A 7,140-nucleotide genomic window follows, 5' to 3' on the forward strand; every position below is an offset into this window, starting at 1 on the left:
CTGATCGGCCACCTCGTGGCCATGATAAAGAGGCATTCCAGCCAAAAACTCAGCCTGCACCCCGACGCCATTCAAACAAAAAGGCATGGGGAAACACGCCAGACCTGCGAGACGTATTGGAGGACAAAGCAAAGCATGCAAGATCGATCTACGGATCACGAGGGCGCGCCACTATGCGAGATGGTAAACGTCACGCCGGATACAGTAAAAGTAAATTCGGCTGGGCCGAACACAGCAGGCAAGACCCATTCGAGCTACGTCGCGATATAGCCCAATACAGAGGCGCCGCACACCCTCTATGCTTCACAGACGAAGTAATGGATCATCAAATCCCAGAAGGTTTCAAACCTGTAGATATTGAATCATACCACGACACTACAGATCCTGCGGTATGGATCGAGGATTTCCTCCTCCACATCTAGATGGCCCGCGGTGATGACTTACACGCCATCAAATACCTCCCACTAAAGCTCAAAGGACCAGCATGGCATTGGCTTAATAGCTTGCCAGCAGATTCCATTAGCTGTTGGGAAGATCTGGAAGCCGCATTCCTCGACAACTTTCAGGGCACTTATGTGCGACCGCCAGATGCCGATGACTTGAGCCACATAATTCAGCAGCCAGAAGAGTCGGCCAGACAATTCTGGACTCAGTTCCTTACAAAGAAAAATCAAATCGTCGACTGTCCGGATGCAGAAGCCTTAGCGGCTTTCAAACACAACATCTGTGACGAGTGGCTAGCCCGGCACCTTGGTCAGGAAAAGCCGAAATCTATGGCAGCCCTCACAACACTCATGACCCGCTTTTGTGCGGGAGAAGACAGCTGGCTGGCTCGCAGCAATAACATATCAAAAAACCATGGTACCTCGGATACCAGGGACGACAATAGCAGGTCACGTTGCAACAAACATAAGCGCCGCATTAATAGTGATAATACTGAGGATACGGCAGTCAATGCCGGATTCAAAGGCTCTAAACCCGGTCAGCGGAAGAAGCAATTCAAACAAAGTACGCCGGGCCCGTCCAGATTGGACCACATACTCGATCGCTCGTGTCAAATACACGGCACCCCCGACAAGCCAGCCAACCACACCAACAGGGACTGTTGGGTATTCAAGGAGGCCGGCAAGTTAATTGCCGAAAACAAGGACAAGGGGCCCCATAGCGATGATGAGGAGGAGCCTCGGCAGCCCCACTCCGGAGGACAAAAGAGGTTTCCCCCACAAGTGCGGACGGTGAACATGATATACGCAACCCACATCCCCAAGAGGGAGCAGAAGCGTGCGCTCAGAGACGTGTATGCGTTGGAGCCAGTCGCCCCAAAGTTCAACCCATGGTCCTCCTATCCGATCACTTTCGATCGCAGGGACCGCCCCACTAGTATCCGTCATGGGGGATTTGCCGCACTGGTCCTAGACCCAATCATTGATGGATTTCACCTCACTCAAGTCCTTATGGATGGCTGCAGCAGCCTGAACCTGCTTTATCAGGACACAATGTGTAAAATGGGTATAGACCCCTCAAGGATCAAACCCACAAAAACAACCTTTAAAGGCGTCATTCCAGGTGTAGAGGCCCATTGCACAGGCTCAATTACACTGGAAGTGGTCTTCGGATCCCCGGATAACTTCTGAAGCGAAGAGTTAATCTTCGATATAGTCCCGTTCCGCAGTGGTTATCATGCACTGCTCGGGCGAACCGCATTTGCTAGATTCAATGCGGTACCGCATTATGCATACCTCAAGCTCAAGATGCCAGGACCTCGCGGGGTTATTACTGTCAATGGAAACACAGACCGTTCTCTCTGAACAGAGGAGCACATTGCGGCCCTCGCGGCGGAAGCGCAAAGCAGCCTCTCAAGGCAATCTACCAGTTCGGCATTTCAAAACCCGGACACCTCCAAGCGCGCTCGGAGTAATAGGCAATCAGACTGCCTGGCGCGATCTGAGGTCGCGTAGCAATGCAGCCCCCACCCCAGTCCCAACCAAACGGCAAAATCCGTGCCATGTGTACATAATTATGCATTAAAAATACCATGGGCACAGGTGGGGAGGGGGGCACAACTGCGGCACGCCTCAAGACGCGGCTTAAACCGCACTAGGGGCTTCCCGCTTTGTTATTTTTTCTCTTTTTCAGGACTTTAATCTCTGGAAACCCTGTCCGGAGCACTATTGCCGAACACATGATGTAGCAACCAAGGAGGTAGAAAGCTACGTCACACCATGGAATTTCCAGGTGGATTACAGTAACGAGCGAAATATTTAAATTTAGTACTATTCCTCAGCCTGCCCTTGGAAGGGACACAGTCCTACTCTTTGCTTATCGCGCTATCTGTATCATTCTGCTTTAACACACATTTTTTAATAAACAAATGCATAGCACTATGACTATTATTGCATTCTTGTTATATATATAAACACTATTCTGATCACAACATGAACTTCCCGAGTAACGTGCCTGACCTTCCCCGAGTACTAGGTTGAACTTTAGCTAAAAGGTGTCCAAATGGGCTTGCGATATACAGTTGGATAGCTATGGACATCAATATTATGACCCAAGTTAAAATTTTGGCAAAATGTAAGCGGTTTAAGAGCAGTTTTGAAAACCATTTTTTCTTCATACAAAAAACGTGAACCGTATTTTCGATCGCATTTTTAAACCGTTTATCAGAATGAGGCAAATAATATGGCGTTGGAAAGCTGCTGCAAAACCGCTCCTTCCACATGTCGAAAGTTTTCTCTAATTCCCTATGGTTAAAGAGTAATTCGGAAAATCGTAAAATTTCATAAACCGAACACCCGAGTTCGTATTTTTGATGCCATTTCTAAACGGCTAATCCAATTGAGGAAAATAATATGGCGTTGGAAATCTTATGAAAATGCGCTACTTTTTTATGTTAAAAGTTTTTTCTAATTTGGAATGGTTTAAAAGTAATTTAGAAAATGGTACAAGTTCCACCGAGTTCGTATTTTTGAGCTAATTTTTTAACCGTACGTCCAAATGTAGCAAATGATATGGCGTTGGAAAGCTTAAAGAAATGCGAAACTTTTGTGTATATATTGTTTCTCCTAATTCACTATGGTTTTATGTCAGTTTTGAAAATGGTTAAAAACGTATTTTTGCCGTAATTTCTACAAACTTTATCGGAATGGGGCAAATAATATACCGCTGAAAAGCTACGGAAAATGCGAAACTTTTTCATATTGATGGTTTTCTCTGATTCCTACCCGTTTTCAAGTAATTTTGAAAACGGCGGGATCATGCGTTCTGCCTTTATCGCGAAACAGATTCTTCGAAAATGCACCGCGTGAAGAACCTGGACTTCTCGGCGCGTGTACCTGAATTTTACTCTGTTTTTCACGTGATTTTTTTGCTCGTAGGTCTCCATCCACTGCTCGTAGCTCTCCATCCACTCACTGGAATTGAGCAAGTGATATACCAGTGGAAAGCTGCTGTAAGCACTTAACTTTCCCGTGTTGATCGGTTTTTCATACTCGCGACGATTTTAAAAGTTTTTCATCTGAAATTCATTCAGTGTAGTAGGTGAACTTCCTGCTGTTTTAGTTGAACTTCTCTGACGTATTTTCGTTTATAATTTTCTCATCCATTCGTCAGTGTTACACAAATGTTATTTCCTTTTGTACAAATCTCTCTCACAATAAATTTTTTGACTTTCTTCGACGAAGGACTTGAACTTATAACAACAAAACTTTTTGCCTTTTCTTTTTTGTTCTTTTTTAATACAAAATGCACGCCATGTATTACATGAACTTCTAGCAGTTATCAACCTGAACTTCTCTTAGTTACATGAAAATATTTGAGTTTTTTTATGAATTTTTAATCTTATTTTTCTTATTCTTTTTTATGAATTTTGAAGCGCTCTATTTTTAATAGTTGAACTTCTTGTTATTTTATTTTTGAACTTCTTGTTTCCATTCTTTAATAACGAGGAAAATCTGAGTTTTCTATAATCATCGAACTTCTCCATCTTTTTAATATGGACTTCCTGGTTTTATTTCTTAATCCTTTTTTATGAAATTTTGAAGCGCTCTATTTTTTTAAAGTTGGACTTCTTGTTAATTTATTTTTGAACTTCTTGTTATTTTATTTTTGAACTTCTTGTTTCCATTCTTTAATAACGAGGGAAATATGAGATTTTTCTATAATCATCGAACTTCTCCGTCTTTTTAATATGGACTTCCTGGTTTTTTTTCTTAATCTTTTTTATGAAATTTTGAAGTGCTCTATTTTTTAAAGTTGAAATTCTTGTTATTTTATTTTTGAACTTCTTGTTTCCATTCTTTACTAACGAGGAAAATCTGAGTTTCCTATAATCATTGGACTTCTCCATCTTTTTAATATGGGCTTCCTAGTTTTATTTATTTTAGTAATGGAAAAAAATCCTACTTTTTGATACACATTGAACCACTCCATTTTTAAATTTGAACTTCTAGGTTTATTTTAACAGAGAAATCTTTTTTACAAAATTGTTTGAGATGCTTTTTCTAATGACCTTTGGGTTTTTTTGGATGAAAGTTTTTGTTATGTGATACCTCTGAACTTAGTTTTTTCTAAAACATGAACTTCATGTTCGAAAAGCAAAAAATTACACAAGAATATACATGCACAGTACAACACCAATTCGTATTACACACAACACTATGTGCTGGTACACTATGTGCAGGCATTACACACAATACTATGGTCATCTTCCACGACCGCGGCGGCGGAGCAGGACGACGCCGCGGCCGGGCCTCGCGCGTGAACATCAAACTCTTTTTTTATTACAACGTCTTCGTTTATTTTTTTAGAAACATGGAAATATGATATTTTTTTACTATTTGAAGTTTTAACTTTTTTACAATTTGAAATTTTCAAAATTTTCTAGACGAAACTCAAGTAAAATTTTCCATAAGCCAAATACAGAAACAATCAAACAAAAGAAGGACATAGTTTCAATTGTTTCCTGCTTGTTGCTATACGAACATTTTTCATATAAAAAAAGACATACTATACCTCTCATTCCTCACCACACTTTGAACAGAAAAAGGTATACGAGCACATATTTCGATGGTTAGTGCTCCCTCGAGTTAGGAGGAATAACTATAGAGAATCAAAACTGAATGTTTTTATGTTTGTACTTTAGGCAAACGAAACCTCCTGCTCCTTTTGAATTGCTTGGTTAGCAGGATAACACAACGGACATCGACAGACATCTGTGCTCATCTTTTTTCTAGTTTTTGGTGAAGTTCGACTTGGTCTGCAGGAGAAGCATGAACATGCTCATCTTTTTTCTAGTTTTTGGTGAAGTTCGACTTGGTCTGCAGCAGAAGCAGGAACGTGCTCATCTTTTTATAGTTTTTGGTGAAGTTCGACTTGGTCTTTAGGAGAAGCATGAACGGGATCACCGATGGCTGAGCTAGAAGGAGACTGTTCCCTCCTTTTTATAGAATTTCACATGGGGAAATTAGGAAGAAGACGCTAAGAACTCTGCTGCTGCTTCAGTTGACCTACTAGTAGCATACGAATTGAACTTCAGTTAAGCTACTTTTTGCTGCCGAGGAGACGACGCGGCTGCCGGTGATGCACTGCTTGAGTGGCGTACCATCGTTTCGCCGCTCTATCCAGCCGCAATTCTTGTCAGTTGTTGTGAAATGTCAAAATACATATAGGTAGTAATATATGAACTTTTTGGGAAATAATAAATGAACTTCTAAAATACATTTTTGTTTTCTCACATAAACAAAATAAGAAACAGCATGGTTTTCTCACATACAGGCAGCTAATGTTTTGTAGTACACAACAGCCTGAACCTGAATACCTGATGCACGCATTGAACCTACGAACTGAAGAAACCGGTATACGCCGCCTCACCGCCTGCTCAGTATGCTAATGCAAAAAAAGGTTCTCTCCCTCGATCTCGATCTACTTCCCCTTGAGCTTGCCGTTGGCCTCCTTGGAGTCCTTGGAGTTGAGCATGTCCCGGGCCTCGATCCAGATGACCATGGCATCGGCGAGCTTGATGAAATAGGGGTCGATCTTGCCGAGCTTCTCCTTGACCTGCTGCGAGAGCGAGATGTAGCACTTCTGCACGGTGTCGCATTCCTTGTCAGCTTCGCGACCTAGAAGAAGGGGATGATGTCCTCCTGCCAAAAGATGCCCTTGTACTCCTTCAGGTTCACGAATGGGTTGCTGGCCTTGCTGTGGCAGATGTAGGGCAGCCCCGTCTTGACTCCTAGCCCAAGGTGGTCGCAGATCACCTGCACACATACACAAATTATTCAGTAAAAGTTCAGTACAGCCGGACCAAACTCAAAGACGATGTGTGTGTTTAGTTTAGTTATAGTTACCTTGACGCACCAGTCAGCCACATGTTGTCTTAGCATCCGATGGGCTGGCCGTCGCCCATGAGGCCGAAGTATATGGGCGGGCTGATGAGCTCGTGGTCGAAGGCCAGGTTCATGCCGCACGTGGAGGAGGAGTAGGAGGGCGCGCCGGAGTAGAGGGCAGGCTGCACCGAAGGGGAGGGAAGGTCGAGGTGGCGTAGAGGGAAGTTCGCACCGGACGGGAGGGAAGGGCGCGCCGCACTGCACCACCGGGCGATGGACAGTGACATCGCGGCAGACGGATGGGGGCGGCGGACGGATCTCGCGGTTGGGGCGGCGGCTGGATCCTGCGGTGGGGGGCGGTGCCGCAGCCGGATCCGAGGCGTGTGGCGGAGTTGCAGCTGGATCCGGGGGACGGTGCGGCGGGGTTGTAGGAGGAGACCGGCGGTGGGACCCATGGGCCGGGGGGCGCTCTGGTGGCGGGAGCGCGCTGGGGAAGAAGGGGCGGCCAAACCTGGCGCGGCGCTAGATCCGCTCGTCGGCGGCGGCGGTAGGTGTCCGGAGTTAGGCGCGCTGGCGGGATGTAGGGCGGCAGTGGTGGATCGAGAGAAGTTCATCGGCGGTGGCGCGATGCCGTGAGGAGTGTGCAGATGGGATCGGGAGAGGGTAGTGGAGGGAGTCGTGGGAAGTGGGTGGGGTGGGTTTTTTTCTTTGACCGGTCGGGTGGGTTTTCTCAGGACTTCAGGAACGCCTCTTCGGACCCTATATAGGGCGCGCCATGATCCAAATAGTTATTCTAATCCTGGGATTAGAA

General features: G+C 44.9%; 1 pseudogene; it reads right to left on the reverse strand.

The window, feature by feature from the left end:
• Nucleotides 1–5,925: 5,925 nt before the first annotated feature.
• Nucleotides 5,926–6,616, reverse strand: LOC119315807 (annotated as a pseudogene).
• Nucleotides 6,617–7,140: the final 524 nt, after the last annotated feature.

Source organism: Triticum dicoccoides, chromosome 6A, assembly GCF_002162155.2.
Source record: "Triticum dicoccoides isolate Atlit2015 ecotype Zavitan chromosome 6A, WEW_v2.0, whole genome shotgun sequence".
Classification (NCBI taxonomy): domain Eukaryota; kingdom Viridiplantae; phylum Streptophyta; class Magnoliopsida; order Poales; family Poaceae; genus Triticum; species Triticum dicoccoides.